Here is a 17,028-nt window from a genome sequence, read left to right as displayed (position 1 = left end):
CAAAAATATTTTTAAAATTTTCATTGATTTCTTATTCTGAACAGAGCCCATTCTACATGTTATATACATAAGGTTCTCAGAAGCTCTCCTTAGTGGAACAAAACTAAATGGTCTTCAACATCTCTTCTCAATTTTTGGGGTACGTAAGACCAGGACAGATTCACAGATGCCACTCTATTCTCATTCAGTAGGTCTCAGGTGGGTCACAAAAGTCTACATTTTTACAAGCAAAAAAGGACTTAAGTTTCTTAATTCTGTCTGTTGGCATGGTACAAGAAATTGATAGCCACGTTAAGCACAAAATTTAAAAATGCAACCTACAGCACCTTCCATTAACAAGGGCATATTCCATAGTCTTTGGTTTTCTCTGAAACTTCCAGATCACTTACAACCTGCCGCAATCTGCTTGTATCTTTCTCAGGAATCTAAATCACCAGGTCTCCTGAACCTACCTCAGGGATCGTCCCATTCAAAACAAAGGCATAACCCACTTGCCTGGTCACCCCCCTGCCCTAGTGTCATTCGCAGGGTCCATCACATGCAGGCACAAGTCATTGCTTCTCAGACCATGTCTACACCCATTTGGATGGTGGCTTTTCAAACAGCCTGTGACACTTTATGCCCTACTACTTTCTCAGATCCAAGGGTCCCATGCTTAAATTTTTTGTCTGGACTATGACTCTACTCCCACTTCTAACCTTGAGTTGTTAAAGCTCTGACATATAATAACAAGGCCTTTGATGGCAGCAAGCCTGTGACACGTAAGAAAAGCTTACACATTAAAAGTAAGATTAGAAAGTTCAGGAGCTACTGAAACTTCCATTCCTGCCCAAAGCTCCCAAACATTTCTTTGCTTCTAGAATAAATTATTTTTTGCCCTCTGGGGACAAATCCATTTGACACGTATCTGTCACCTACAAATCAATGGACAAACCAAGCACACTAACAGCGTTTTAGAACTTTCAGAATTTAGGCTGCCTTGGGGAGGAATCATGATGGGTATTTAGGAATATGGGAGGAGAAAGAGGAAAAGCAGACAGACACATCTAATTCCTCAGAGCAGGAACTACTAGGGTAACTGACCCAATTGCAGCCACAAAGCTGGCAGGGGATGGGGGTAGATAAGAAGATCCAAAGGGTCAAGATCCAGTATTTGAATATCAGGTTGTTTGAAGGTCACAACAGTGAAAGACCCAGGTGGCAGAGGTCATCCTAGGGAATGCATGTACATGAGTAAATATCAGAATCGAATGGCATTTTAGAATACAATCAAGTCCTGGCATGGTTTGAAGTAAGGAGGTAAATTAGGGTTCAGAAACTCAAACTAGGGCAGGTAGACAACAACGGCCAGCCAAACGTAAATGCCACGGCAGAGGGCGTAACACAAAACACAATGACTCGTGTGCCGCGTGGTCCTTCAGAGCTCAGTGCAGGTGGTGACCAGATTACAGTTGTGCAGCAGGTGCCAAAGATGATGGGTCCCATAGCTCAGTCACAGCCACATCAGTGGACCTCAGTTAGGGAAATCACTTAATTCTTAACCCATAGTCTGGGCTAACAGTAGCGGCAGAGAAGCTGGCTATCACAAAATACTCCTTTGCTCTTTCAGAATTAGCGCAGGAACAGACACGGCCCGAGTAAGCCTAGCGGTGGCCTTGTGCCTTGTGGGCTATTACTCATCAAGACAACGGAGCCACGCTTCTTGATACCTGGGCTCTGCCACAACACCGGCTATGTCTTCAAACACACTAGCCACAACCAGGGGTAGGCTCCACACCCAGATCTATTATCTATTCGACACATTACTGTCCCAGTCACACAGAGCCCTTGTCAGGAATCTAGAGGGCCCAGGCTGATGTGCAGGCAGGACTGTCACAGGGCTCCACATTCAATTCATGCCCTCCAAGAGTCCCGCCCCTCTCCTTTCCTGTCACTCATCTCCACTAGTCATGAGAGTACCATCAAAAGAGGACTATTCAAGCCTAGCATAGCTAGCCAACATTTTGGAGGTGAAAATAAAAGTGCTTATTAAAAGTATTATCAATGCCAACCAACTAGTAAATAAAATAAAATCAACGGTGTAGGACCACCAATGGAAAAAAAATACTTCTTATAGTTTGCAGATGCAAATTTTACATGCTTTTGATCAAAAAAAAAAGTTAATACAACAATAAAATGGAGCAAATGATAAGGTAGTGTGTGAGCCAAAAATCTGTTCAACCCAAAAGATTTTTCTGCTCAGTTTAAATAGGCCTTAATTTGCAAGTGTTTATTACTCCTAATTTTCTTTTCTTTTTTTTATTACTCCTAATTTTCAAGCACATTGGAGGTCAATTAAGAAATTGATAAACCTCTCTCCTGATAAGATTAGAGTAAAACATTAACATACCATTAAAATGTTCAGCAGAAAATAGAATTCAGTAATCATCGCTAAAGGTAAATGTCCATGACCAGATGGAAGGCTAATGAAAAAGTTGTCCTTCTTTTCACACCTCAAATCATGGATGAAATGGAATCTTCATCTGCGATGTAACAGACACACATTAAAATGTTTCATACTTGAACAGTAACACCTGTCAAACTCAGTAAAGGGCTTTCTACTGTTTATTCATGCAAACTTCATAACTTATACTGGATTTAATCAACTAATAGTATATTTATTAAGTATCCTAAAATGTCAAGTATTGAAAGGATATACATATTACCTATAAGAGATGGCCAACCGGCACCTCCTAAGTTTAAACTGAATAAAGAGTATTAGAAGAGGTTTGGGGAAAAAAAAAATCTCTAAATGAAACCTTCATTTTGATCACATTATACGTCAAGAATTTTGGGAAGAGTAAATCATGCCCTTTACCATCAATAGAGATTCTGCAACTTCGGCTTTGAATAGAACTAAAGGAACCCATCTTTCAATCATCCATTCATCTGGCAAATTTTTGTTGCATGTCTACCAAATATTTGGCACTATGCTAGCTAAAAGATTCAAATAAATTCAATAAATTCATCTACAATTTGAAAGAAATGTCCCCGTTCCTGCTACGTGTCATTCTCCCATTATCATCTGACCCATTGAGAGCTATACAATAGAAACCAGGAGATGGCTGTGGTAAAGGAGAGTGAGAATGGAATGTGTAAGTGCTGAGGCTAAGTCTACAGGCAGAAAATCTAAAAAAGCTTTTGAAGCCATACATTGATGACATGTGCTTTGGGATTTATTGAAGGTTTAAACTGAGCAGTAATGTAATCATCTCTCTCTCTCTCTCTCTCTTTTTTAGAATATTTGGAGATAAGAGATTGGGATCTGGATCAAACCTGGCAGCAAGTGGGTCAATAATGAGCTGTCACTGTGATTGGGAGAAAAATATAGGGCAGTTTGGTCTATAATAGGAGTGGTGGGAATATCCAAACATGAAAAGATTGAGCAATGGTTAAGAGTTAATCTCCACTGGACTAAGTGATTTGGTGGCTATAAGAGATGAGGAGAGAGAGAATGCCAGGATAATATTTCATGTCCTCTCCCCAGACCCTAATTTTCTCATCTATAAAATGGATTTATTATCATAAAAATATTTATAATGCAGGATCGTTGCAGAAATGAAATAAAAATAATGAAAGTAGAATCACTTTGTAAACTGAAAAACTACATATCAATGTTTGTTAAAAACAACAACAAAGAGACGTTAGGGGAAGAAATTCTCATTTTTGAATTTCGATTTTTTCATCTACAGAAATGGAGTAGTGAAGGTGCTTCCCAGCTCTAATGTTCCCTTATTCTGACAATTTTCTTGACAAGGCAGAATAATTCATTCAATTCCTTGCGATGAGATGGAAAGACAAGCCAGTAACCACCACTACTTATTTCAAAGATGAGCCTTTAATTCTGCTCTGTGCCCTCTTCTGCAGCAGGCAGGCTGTATACTTTCTGTCCAAGCCAGGGCTGGACATGAGAATGTGATTAAGACATGGTTTCTAGGGTGACCTACCTATAGTCTTAGACTTAAGATGCTTTTGCATTACTTAGAATCGATGCTCTGTACCTCCTAAAGAAACTTTCCTCCCTCTGCCTTCCTTATGAAGGCAAGCCAGCCTTCTTTATACTCCCTCGGATAAATGCTCTATTGCTTCCCAGAGTTCTATCCTTTCTTTCTCTAGACTTATTCATATCTGCCTTAGTTCCCAATGATAACACTGGGATCCACTCCTAAATTAATAAATTCAACAAACAAATGGAAAGCCAAATTCATTGATTGTGTGCTTAAATAGCTATAGTCATTATAGTGTAATTGGTCAAGTTCGACCAACTAATCCCTCATGGATTTATCTAGAGAGAGTAAACAAAACAAAACAAAACAAAAAACCAAAGTTTGCCGCTCTCCACATATAAATAATTCTACGGTAATTCAGAAACCAAGAATATTCCAGTTGCTTACCATGCCTTTCTTTTCAACTGCAGCTGATCTTGAACCTTGTAGGATCCCTCATCTCTCTGAATTTACCTTCTCCAGTTTTTATTTAAGAAAATAAAATAGATAAAATATTACATTTATTTAGCATTTTTCTACAGGGACAACTGCTTGAAGTTACTGTGATCAGGGAGAAATACAAGTCTCTGGACATTTTTTCTGGCTGAAAACCATAACTGTCTGCATTCAAGATCACTCTTCAAAGCATTAGTTTCACACTTTGATTTCAGTTCAAGTTTAAAAGCCACCAACCATTCTTTCCTTTACAACTATTTTTTAGTTACTAGCTGTAGCGAAAAAGGTACAATCTATAGGGGATAAGAAAAAACAACTTAGTTCTACTTGGAAAAACAGTAGAACAAAAATTCTTAAAGAAAACAAACTGGTAATCCAGCCAACCAGGGTAATTCAGAGAGAGAGATGTTTAAAGATATATATAAAAACAGAATTGAGGGAAGTGACTATTCTAATCTTGTCCTAGTTTTTTTTTTTTTTCTGTTTTGTTTTAAGGATAACATCCGTTCCATTTTTTTTCCAAGGATAGCGTCCCTTATTGTTTCTAGTTCATTAACTTTCCTCCGTCTCTCCCAGAACAACACATTTCACCACTGTTTTGCATATGGGAGGCATAAACAAAAGCATGACATTTTAAGGCATGATCCCATGGGGCTTTCGAGAAGTTTATGTTTCACTGGAAACTCTGAGAATCTTTTGCCCAGCTAGGGAGAACATCTGCTTCCTCTTAGCGACTTTAAATACACTTTGATCCTGATGTCTTTCAATATCACCCACACAATGTATTTGAGGTTTTTCTGAGTAAAATGGGGAGAGCGGAGTGACATTTGAGTTGGGGGCAAAGTGCCACTTTCCAGGAGACATTCAACTAATGCTTTTGCTCAGGAATAAAAAAACACAATTTTAGTGCTGCCTATTCTTGATTCTTCCTTAGAAACCTCCTTCTACAATAATACTTAGCATCTATGTGGCATTTTTTAAACCATTAAACAAATTACTCCTCAACCAACCCTTTGTCAGGAAGTCAATTAAGTAGAATATAATTTGTAGATGGAAAACCAAGAAATGAGCAGGCTTAATTAGAATTCAGAGGTATATTCCATGCTTCCCATTATCCCTCTTCTCAGACCACCAAGAGTTTCCATATGTCAGCATGATTTTAGTGAAGATCATCTAGTAACTTTACTTTGTGAAATTGTTGATTTTGAATTTAAAATGTTCCACCAATTGCATTACTTTGGGTTCATTTATCCATTCCAAGAGCACCTACTGAGTGCAGAGTAACCTATTAGACATGATAGTTCATTTTTATTAAATTAAGTCATCAAGCTCAAGGACCAGAAATTTATAACCCCTGATCATTATTTTTGTAAATAAAGTTTTATTGGAACATAGCCACACCCATTTGTTCAGATATTATCTAGTGCTCCTTTTGTACTACAACCGCAGTGGTAAAAATGAAGCTTGATCCAGAAGTTGTGAGAGAGCTCCTATGACCCACCAGCTCAAAATATTTACCATGTAGTCCTTTACAGAGTAAGTTTTCCAACCCTGTTCTAGCTCAATGATTTCTAAACACTTCGTTTAGCTGCAAGTGGATCTGCTGAGAATCTGGTTCAAGGCCAGATTCTGATTCAGTAGGTTGGTGGTAGTGACTTGTAAGAATCTGTACTCTAAAAACTCTGTTTGGGTGATTATATTGTATAATTCTACTTGAGAAATATTGTTCCAGGTGACAGAGTTTAAGGGCTTTCAAGAGACAGAATTTTTTTAAATGGGGGGATTGCCCATGGGATGAGATTAAGGAAAAGCTTCTTGGAGATGGTAATTATCTGCAAATTTTGATGGATCTGGACTGTAGAGAGAAAACCCAAGACTTATTACAGGCAGTAAAGAAAATGATATGAGCCAAGATATGGATATGGGAAGGAACAAGGGTGAGTGAGGGTACAGTAAGGGAACAGGTCTGATAGAAGATAGGGAATCACTGAGGAGTTATGAAAGATTTTATTTGTATGGAGCTGGGGACCAGAGCAAGAGATGCCCTTTAAGGCTTATTGAGAAACACTTTCAATCCAACAAATAGTTCAAGATCCATAACCTGCAGTTGTGTGGAGCCAGCCAAGCACTGTATCTCAATCTCTTCAATGAACAATGGAGGACATTTTTAACATGGCGGCTTACGGTCAGGGTACAGAATTAAATCAGTGACCACTTCAGGGTTTGCACCCACAACTTGAACGTCATGAACAGTGTCCACAAACTTTAACATGCATCAGCTACACTTAGCCGACTTGTTAAAACTCAGCTTGGTTTCACATCCAGAGTTTCTGATTCAGTAGGTCTGTGGCAGGGCCTCAGAATTTGTATTCTAACAAGTCCCTAGGTGATGCTGATGGTGCTGGCCCAGGAACCACCTTTTGAGAACCACCACTCTAACCAGAGGAAACAAATGGCTGGAAAAGAGTCATAAAGTGTGCCTGTAAATAGGCTTTGTCGTGTTGAAGGCCCTCAGTTCTATGGCTGATGAACCAAGACAAACACACGACTGTCCTTCAGGCTTGAACGTTAAGAGGTCATTGCCAGTTTGGATGAAAACCAGATTGAAATCACAGAACCATAAATAATAATAGAACTAATAATAAAATAGGCCTTAGAGATCATTTAGTTCAACTTTTTATCTTGTAGACCAGATGGAGAAACTGAAAATCAGAGAGATTACATGGCTTACTTATATCCAGTTCCTAATAGCAACCTAAGAGTTTTGTTCTTCAAAAGGAAATTGCATAATAAAAATGGGTGATATTTAATGTGAAGAAACTAAACTAGGACTTAGTCTATGTACCCTGAGTTTACTGAACAGCTTATAGATGGCAACAGTAAATAAACTTTCTTCCAGTAATCATACCAAAAATGAAATTCTCATTGAAGGGAGGCCCATATTTGTCATAAGGGACTCCCTCCAAAAAAAAGTTAAGATCAGAAATTGATTTTGGCTCTTGAGTATTTGATCCCAAACTTATTACTATGTCACCTCGTGCCTTTAAAAGGCAAACCATCACATTACTAATATTGACTATATTTTATTTAGTTCTTGACTGTTTCACTGAATTTCAAGTGCAAGGAAATTGAAGCTTCAGGTTCAAGTCCTAGTCTCTGATTATGGGTAAATGACAAGTCAGGTAAGAGCTGCAATTGATTGAGAGTGACATCTAAGCAAAGATGCTTTTAGCTACCTCTGGGCTCTCAGGACACTTAGAAATAATTCAGATATGGTTTCTTATCAGCTGGGTATTAGCAGCCTGTAAATATGTATCCCCATTCAGCATAATGGGTTCTGACAGAGTAAAAGCCACCTGGAAAACATTTAAATGTCCTTCTTCCAGTGGTCGTTTAGCTACTTTTTCCCTGAGGGGCAACAAATCAACAATGCATTATTTTAGTTTGTTAACATGTAGGATGTGTCAGGCTTTTATTTTGTCTTTTGTTTTGTTTTCTGTTTGCTTTCGTTTGTTTGCTCTCGGTGCTCTTCATTTGTCTTTCAAATATAGACTAAAAAGGACCAGTTTCCTTGTCCAGCCTCATGTCATATGTACATAAAAACAAGTTAATCTTTAATGAAGCAGAAAGTGAGTTATATAAAGGCAATTTCCTTCCAGGCTTTACATGATGGCTCTTGTTCATTTTATTGGGTTCATCAACCAAATGGTTATTTATTCATATATCCATCCAGCACAGATCGAACACGGCTACGTGGAAGGCATTTTGACAGATTTGGGCCTCCCCACTCCCACCTTGTAATTATTGGAAAAGAAAGAGCAAGCAAATACTGCTCCCACACAGGCACAGTTTGAGTCCTAATTTCCCTTTGTTCCATTGTGGCATAACTCCTGCTCTCTGGGTTGGTTAATCATTTTACAAACAAGATTCCTCTTCCACCATGTTCGAGGTGGTGAAATAAAGAATTTCATCATTTCTTTGGTTGTACACTCTAGATATCATATAATTTTGTGTTCTTTAGAAGTTAACACAATTTTCTTCAGCCTGGTATTTTGAGGTGTTCTTTCCAAACTCATCCTAAATTTGAACCAACCGTCGTTCATGTCTGGCCCGTGTGTTTGTGCTGACTGGTAAGCACGTATCAGGAGTACCCATCTTTGGTTTGGGCTGCTTTCCTTCCACTTAGAACACACTCCAGTTCTACAAAGACTAGGAATCCTTCGAACACCAACTTAAAGTTCAACCTCCTCTTTTGGGCTTCCTTGGGAACCCACACTGACTGTTTCTTCTCCAAACTCCCGGGACACTGATTTTTCTACATCATGTGTTTGGTATATCAAATTCTGCCTCACATTATGAATTATTGTTTTGAAATTAGTGTGACAGCTCTTTGAGTACAAAGAATGGTGTGCACAGTTCCCTGTGTATCTGTGAGAGCTTGACAAATTATTAAATGGTCAGATTTGTAGGAATGGAAGTTGATCCTTCCCTTTGTGTGAATGGTAGTTTTAACAACACTGATAGTAATGATCATTGTGAGAGAATATTTATTGGAACTTTTCTCCAGCAGAAAAGTGTCCATGGAATCAACTAAAAAGCAAAAAATCAAAACCTGGAATTACTAAAGTTAGTTGCTTAAAAAAATTAATTTTCTGAAGCTACTGCAGTTGAATTTAAAAGGTTTTTTTCCCTAAGAAGCTTGGAAAACTGATCTAATGTTACATAATGGAGACTTGCAGTAAGTAGTAGGTTTATTCTTCAAAGAACTTGAGAAATCTTTGCTAATTAATTAACTCATTAATCACTAGCTAAACTAGCAAGCAGGAAAGGAGGCTGCAAAAAGAAAAGCCAGTCGTTGTATCAGCCGCAATCTCGAAACCGAATCATAATCTAGAGAATAGAGGGAGGGGTGCTTGTTCAACTGGTGACGTACAGGGGCTGGGGTTTTCACTGTGCCTTTGGTTTGGGGATGGAAGTTGATCTGGCTTTGAGCATAGACAGTGTCTTGCTAAATACTGCCTGTTCTTAAAATAGCTCACAATGCCAGCTTTTTACACACTGGGTGCTGGCGTTTTCCATTTCATCGAGTAGAATGAAAGGCAAAGAAAACATTATGTAGTGCCCTTTATGCGGAAGCACCAAAATATGCTTCCAGAAACATGTGGGAGGGAGACGGAGAGAGAGTGGCAGAAGAGATGGTGCAAAAGAGCAATTCCCAGTTTTAGTAAATGAACCAAATCCTAGAATTAGAAAGAAAATACTCAAATTGGAAACTAAAAATGTCAGGCCATTTTAAATCTAGGATAATGGCAACTTACAAAATTGAGGCTTAAAAAAAAAAAAATAACACCCCCCCCACCCCCCAATGCCCATCCCTCAACCTCTATTTTGAAGGACATCTATTCGGGCGGTTTCAAATACTTCTGGTGTTGAGATAGACAAGGAGGCGAGGGCGTGTAGGGCAGTCTCAGGGTAATGCACAGTCCCGCCGATTTATTCACCCTCAAAGCCATTTTAAAATCAATTCAGTATTTCCTGGATAGGTTGACGTCACCCCGCTCATATCAGAGTAAAGGACTGAGCTGCTGGCTTGGCGTTCATTAAAATTCTGTATACTACACGAGGCAGAAGCCAATTCCTATTTTCGGGACAACCATAAAACAATGCAGTAAGTGTTCTTGTCTCTGGGGCCAAGGTGGGGAGAGCAGAGAGGAGTTGTGTAGAATGAGGTTCACACAGGGAAAGGGGGAGGGGGATGCACGTCATGTGTTTTTGTTTTTTGGTGGTTTTTTTTTTTTTTTTAACCAAATTCTAGCAATAAAACAAGTGTCAGCCACATACAGTTAATAAAGCATCCAAAACACATGGTATAAAGCTCCGACCTCTGCTCAAGAGTCGAATGAATTGAATTCAAGAGTACTCTAAGAATTCTAATCTGGACTCCTCCAGCTAGGAAAGTAGTGACAGACAATATAATCTGGGGAAAATGACTTTACACCCCAGAAATCGAAGACACTATTTTCAGTTCTTTTATTTTCATTAAGTAGTTTTTCTTCTCACAACCCATTTATAAAGGAAAATATCTGTCACCTGTCACCCATCTTGGTACTATTTGCATGAACATGGAACCTAGATCTTCCACGTAGATCGTGTGTGTGTGTGTGTGTGTGTGTGTGCATACACGCCCATTCATATACACAGATAAACGACTACAGGTCTGTCAACAGGACCCCCCCCCCACCCCAGTCATGACTGCCACGGCAGAAGGACTCTCTGAGGTTTGGCTCTGCCGTGACCCTGAACCTGAGGGATGTGTGGCTCTGCTCTGATGGAGTCAGGCAGGGTAGTTCTACACTAGAGTTTTGTAGACCTGAGGGGGCAAAGTGGCGATCTTCCCCCCAGGGTAAGATGTACTTTTGGTACAAGTGTTGTGTCATCCAGCTAGGCCTGCTGCTCTCCCAGAGGAGGGAGTAAACCTTGCAGAAAGGGGACCACCCCCCAACCCCGGGGCAGAGACACTGTGCTCAGAGCACTCTCAGAGAAGTGTGCCCACTGGGCCTTCTTTTGTCCCGCCCGATGGCAAAGGAGGCTGCCCTCGGCCTCCAGAAAAAAGACCTTGAATTCAGAACAGGGCAGTCACTTTGTTTTTGAGCATTCCATGGCAAGCACTCTTTCCCCCAGATAACCCACAAACCCAATTTCAAATAATATTTAGAAATTCTCAGTGAGGAGCTTGGCTTTTTCTTCTTTCAGCTGCTACACACACACACACACACACACACACACACACACGGATGCACACACATGCACACCCGGTGGGCCCCTGCATACAGAAAGAAACGCGACTCTTATTCAAGAAGGGCAGGCTGAACTTTCAGAGTTCATTAGAAACACAGCCCGACGTAAATGCTTCGGCTCTCCTCTAAGTGCGACTCCATGTTCAAAAGCAATGAAGAACAGCCTCAAGACCCAGCTTCCCTCTCCTGCTGAGTCAAGGGGAAGTGAAGATGGGCAGAGTTCTTCCAGGAGGGGTTGGCGCTCTGCCTGCTTGGCACAGAAAGAAACCAGCCGCCTCTCTACCCACGTCCTCAATTTTCAGGGACAGCCTGGTTCCAGATCTCTGCTGGAAGCTGTGGCCTGGCCCCCAGGCAGCCAGGATGATGGGACCTCCTACGCTGTTGGAATGTCTGAGGGAGGGAAACTAAAACTCATGCCACAGAGAGATCTAAAAAGGATACTGTCAGTCCTTTGTCTTCCTCAGCTGGCTCACATACTCTTTGAAATGGCACAGTGGGGCCATGCACCAGTTGGCAGGGAACAGCGTGGGTCCCTAGGACCCAGGGAACAGAGGTTGGAGCTTTATACCATCTCTCTCTTAGACCAGCCAGGTTCAAATCTCAGCTCTACCACTTCCCAGCTCTGTGACCTGGGGCAAGTAACGGAACCTCTCTCTGCCTCACTTTCCTCTTCTACAAATTGAGGTAGTAACAGTCCCTACTTCATAGACTATGTATGTATGAGGATTAAATGAGAATTAAATTTCCAAAGGTTAAGGAAAAGGGGCTACAACACACTTAACAGCATGTAAATGTCAGGGATGATTATTAGATATGTATCCCACCTGAGTTCCCACTCACCTGCTCTTAAACTTTCAAGGGAAGAACAAAGGAGAATCAGGCTACCTGGACGCACATCCCCGCTCTTGGGCCCTGTTGGTCTCAGGCCAGTACTGCCTTCAGATCGCACCCCCACCTGCCCACATCTTTCTCTGGACTGAGTGGAAGCAGAGTTGTTGGCTGACTCAGCTGAAAGACACAGGCATCCTCATTACCCTGAAATAACCCCATTAACAGAGTCTATAAAATCAGGCGCCACACTGAGGAAGAACGTGGGCCACTCACGGACTATAGGAGACTAGGTTGTGCAGAGCTGTTCTGAAAGGAATATTGGGCCTTATTTACTATTAACAACATGAGGGAGAAAATGGAACCACTGAGCTTTGTTCTTTATTTTATGCTGAGTTCCTATTGCCTAGAAATAAAGCACCCACTGCCTAGGGAAAGGCACCAGTTATCTGCAGCCAGCCTGCCATGCACCATGATTGCACAGAAACTGACCAGAGGGTTCTGACTCTGAAATTGCAATACAATATGTGCTCCTAGGATTCAGACTGAAGAATTCCGTCTAAAGAAGAATGTGTGAAGGCTGTTTCCTTAGCCTAAGCAGATGTTTCCCCAACCAAAAATCAAAGCCTAGTATGTCACGGAGGACTTCTGTATGGTTTCTGGGACTGCCCTTGGGCTATCTTAAGGGTAACGGTTTGAACGCCAAAACATTGGTCTTTGGGGACTAGGAAGGAAAATAGGACAGAATATTTGACTAACCTAAAAAAATCAGGCACTGACTGCATTCATGTGGCAAGCAGGTAAAAGGCAGCAAATAGGGAAATATTTTAAAAGTGGAAACCCATAGTTACATTTATAAAAGTCGCACTCTTCCTCTTATCTTCATCTGAGTAACAAAGAGAAACCAAGAACTGGATCCTGAGTCTCCATGGTGACTCCTAGAGCACTACAGGTCAGGGGTAGAATTGCCACAGAAAGTCGTAACCCCCTAATTCTACCCTGTTCTGTCCCTCAGAAGGGCCAACCATCTGCGTACCTGCCTTTATTCGCTTTCTCATTCTGGGTCATTCCAATGGGCAGCGTGTCCCCTTGTGATCTATTCAATGTGCTCCCGGGTTAGAAGAGAGAACCCCAAGAAAGGACACTCTTCTGACCCCAGCAGAGTACTGTTTAGAATCACAGGAGGTGGTCGTAGAGTCAAATCTTAGCTTCCCCACTGAAAGCTGGGTAACCTCTCTGAGCCTCAGGGTTAGCATCAGGAAATTGGAAATAATGCCCTGCACCTCACTCTTTGGGATAACTGTGGTGATATAAGCAAAGGAGAGGTTAAGAATTCAATGAATGTTAACTGTTGTTTCTGGAAAAGGAAACATAAATATATATTCACATCAAGGATGTCTTCTAGTCCTGTCCTAGGGACTTTGAGAAGAATAAAAATATAGAGCAGTTTTCCTAACATTAAAAACACTTTAGTATCTTGGAATAGAAAATATAGAGATAGGAAGTTTTAAAATAAACTGATCTGGGCTTCTCCCCATCCATCCACTAACATTAGCAACTATATTCCACACAGGGTTGACTGCACTCCTGGTCTGTAAAATGTGGAGATTCTGATTGTTGGCTTGTTAATTACAAAACAAAGTACCTTATAACATAGAACAATACCACACATGTAACCAGGGCACTGTTCTACCTGGTGGATTTGTAATACTAATTTTAAATTGAATTCCAAAATTTTAAATGTACATTTCATTTGTAAAATTGTGGTCATTTGTGTTGCACTCTGCTTTCTTTTATTTTTTTTTTCTCTTTTGCAATGTGGGCTTTGTGGTTTTTTTCATTTATAAGTAGGGTCTTGAACAAGATATATCTTAAAGCCATTTCTTCTTTAGTCTTTCATTATTCTATGAAGTTCTCAAATCAAACTCCATGTCACATTTTTAGCAATTAACGAAAGCAGTTTCTGAGAAGGGGAAGTGGAGAGGAAATATGTCTCTACCAAAAGTTGCTTATGCCAACTACAAGCGGGGCCTCTTCATAATTTTGCTAGCTGCAAAATAAAAGTCTGTCCTCACTGTGTCATTTGCAAAGAAGGGACAATCCTGATGAAGAAGAAACCACTGAGGGCAGCAGGGAGATTCCAGAAGACACAGGACAGGGGGCAGTGTGTGGCGCAGTTTAAGGTAAGGAAACGGAGAGGTGAAAATATTTTTAAATAAGCCTCCACCCCTGCCCCCCAACCCCCCCCCCCCCCGTTCAGAGTGTAGGTATTTTCTGCTCTTCACACACTGCATCCTGTCAGCCCCCATGGCAGCTTTTCATCTGCCCCAGTCCAGCTTTGTCTCACCTCCCTTCACACATCCTGTGCTTCTCATACCTATCGCATTCCGATCACCACGCGCATGGGCCACCGCCACCCAGAAAAGCACAGGAAAAGCAATCTAATGAATGATGAACATTTATAATTCTATAGAAGCTCCTTCCCTGCACAGTCAATAAGCAGCCTGCCTCTGGTTTCTCTCTGTGTTAATAGACTTCATGATCCCTAAGTTGGAACTTTTTTTTTTTATTAAAGACTTTATTTATTCATTTGAGAAAGAGAGCAAGCAAGCATAGCAGGGGGAGCAGCAAGCACAGGCAGAGGGAGAAACAGGCTGCCCATTGAGCAGGGAGCCCAAAATGGGGCTGGATCCCAGGAGCCCGGGGATCATGACCTGAGCCGAAGGCAGACACTTCACAGACTGAGCCACCCAGGCACCCCTTGTAACTTGAAAAGAAAAGCAAAAAAAAAAAGGTCTGATATATTCCATTCAACCATTTGGGAGATCCCTTTAATTTAAAAAGGAAAGGAAAAAAATATTCATTAAGAAAGAACTGTACTAATGTGACTGTTTGGAAATTCTCAACTATCCCATATCTGGGGTAACTACTGAAGCTGAAAACAGCATTCGGTCTATCAGCAAAGACTTCTCAGGAGGCTACCATTCAAGTTATTCCATCAGCCGTGAGGGAGGATATGATGGATTCCTGTTCTTCGAAGAGCTCACCATCTAGTTGAAGAAAATTAAAATTGAAATAACATTTTTTTAGTTGTTAATCCTACCCCATGTAAAAGCAGAGCAGGACGATGTAACAAACATGTTTACTACTCAATAGATGGTACACCGTGATAAGGGTTGAGCGGAAGCAAAGCCTCTGTGCTGTGCTGTGGGCTGTGAGGGCTTCCTAACAGAAGGGGGATCTGCCCCGGGCCAGCGCAGGCACAGACAGTAGGCTTTGGACTGGCCGGAAGGAGAAGGCCAAGGCCCTAAAGAAGCAAGAGTAGGGAGAACACCTATCAGATGTAGCTACTTGCAAAGCACCTTCAGAAGCCATGGCTGTCTGACATTCAAGTATCACGAAGAGGAGCAAGACATGGCTATGAAAAGAAAGTATCTGGGTTTAAGATAATTTAAAGAGACCCTAGTCCACCCTATTGCTCTAAGTATATCCTCTCAGCCAATAAAAAATATGGAAGCTTCTGCTATGTACAAGGCACTGTTAGGGTGAGGGAAGGCAGAGGAACAAAAAGGAAAGATCTAATTTGAGCTCAGAAGCTAGACATAAAAACAGGAAATGTTAACAATGCAAAAATATACTAAACAAAACCAAAAAAATAAAGAATAAAAGGAAGGTGAATTAGCAAATAATTACTCCATCTGTAGAGGAAACCAATTATTTTGTCTGCTAAAAACCGTTTCCTTTCTTCTGAGAATAAAAGAGCCTTCCTTTATTTCTGAGTATCTTTCTTCCAGCCCCTGAGTTAGTCCTGTGATATCCACAGGAGCTGCCATTTCTTCCACAACCCTGCTCCCCTGGCCATCACCAACCGGTAAGAAGTGAGTTTCAGCAGCGTGGAAGTTCCTGGTCCTAGTTTCTTCCAGGAATCAGCTACATCCTGGCTTGTTTTTTCAATCTTTTTATCAATAATAGGAGCATTTGCTCATAAATTCCCTCTTTGATAACGCTGATTCAAATTGGATGCCTGTCACTTGCGACTCAAAGAGTCTTATTAAACATCGGTGTGATTAAAATCTGCCAAGTATTGTAATTGCTTGCATTCCTTTCTTCAAACTTCTGGATGTTTCATACTCAGTTTCATACTCACCTTTACATCACCTAGAGTGTGTATATCTGTGATTTATTGTAAGCAGAAAGAATTAGGCGAATAATACCAGTTGTAGTAACAGATAAACTCCCAAGTTTCAGTTGCCTGTCAGCTTACAAGTTCATTTCTTACTCGTATAAATGGTTGCTCTTAAAAGAGAGGTGGCTATTCTCTAGGTGGTGTTTCTGGGACCAGCTTCTCTTACGTAACTTCTGGCTCCATCTTTCACAGCCATGGTTTCCTGTGCTGCATCCCCCACAGACAGGAGCGGAAATGCACGGAGAGGCCTTCTACTTAATAAGCATCTGGGCTCGGAAGTGACTACATCTCTGCTCTCACTCCACTGGGAGAAGGAGGCATATAAACGTGAAGGCTGGGAAAGGCGATCTGTAGCTAGGCAGCCAGGTCCTGGCGGCGGCTCTGCACCATGGGAAGGAGGCAGAGATAGCTGATGGAAAATTAGCCATCTCTTCCACAAAGTCATTCAAGTAATGGTGGCTGAATCTACCTTACTACAAGAAAGAAAGAGAAAGCGAGGAAGGGAGAAAGAGGTAGCAAAGTGAAGAAAAAAATTTACTGTGGGTTACAGATGGGAAAAGATTGCTCTACCTCTAACACACATTTTAAAAAATTCTCCCAAATGATTAACCTTGGCATCTAAACTGGGTAAGTCAAAGCTCAGCTTTCATGGTCAAAATTCTCTTCACATAAAAGCATGGGGTAATCTGCCAAAGAACCTTCTTTAATGGCTGGAATTCCAAGGATACAGATGTCT

Source organism: Ursus americanus, chromosome 4, assembly GCF_024610735.1.
Source record: "Ursus americanus isolate L20-20 chromosome 4, mUrsAme1.1.p, whole genome shotgun sequence".
Taxonomy (NCBI): domain Eukaryota; kingdom Metazoa; phylum Chordata; class Mammalia; order Carnivora; family Ursidae; genus Ursus; species Ursus americanus.
This window is presented reverse-complemented; position numbering follows the sequence as displayed.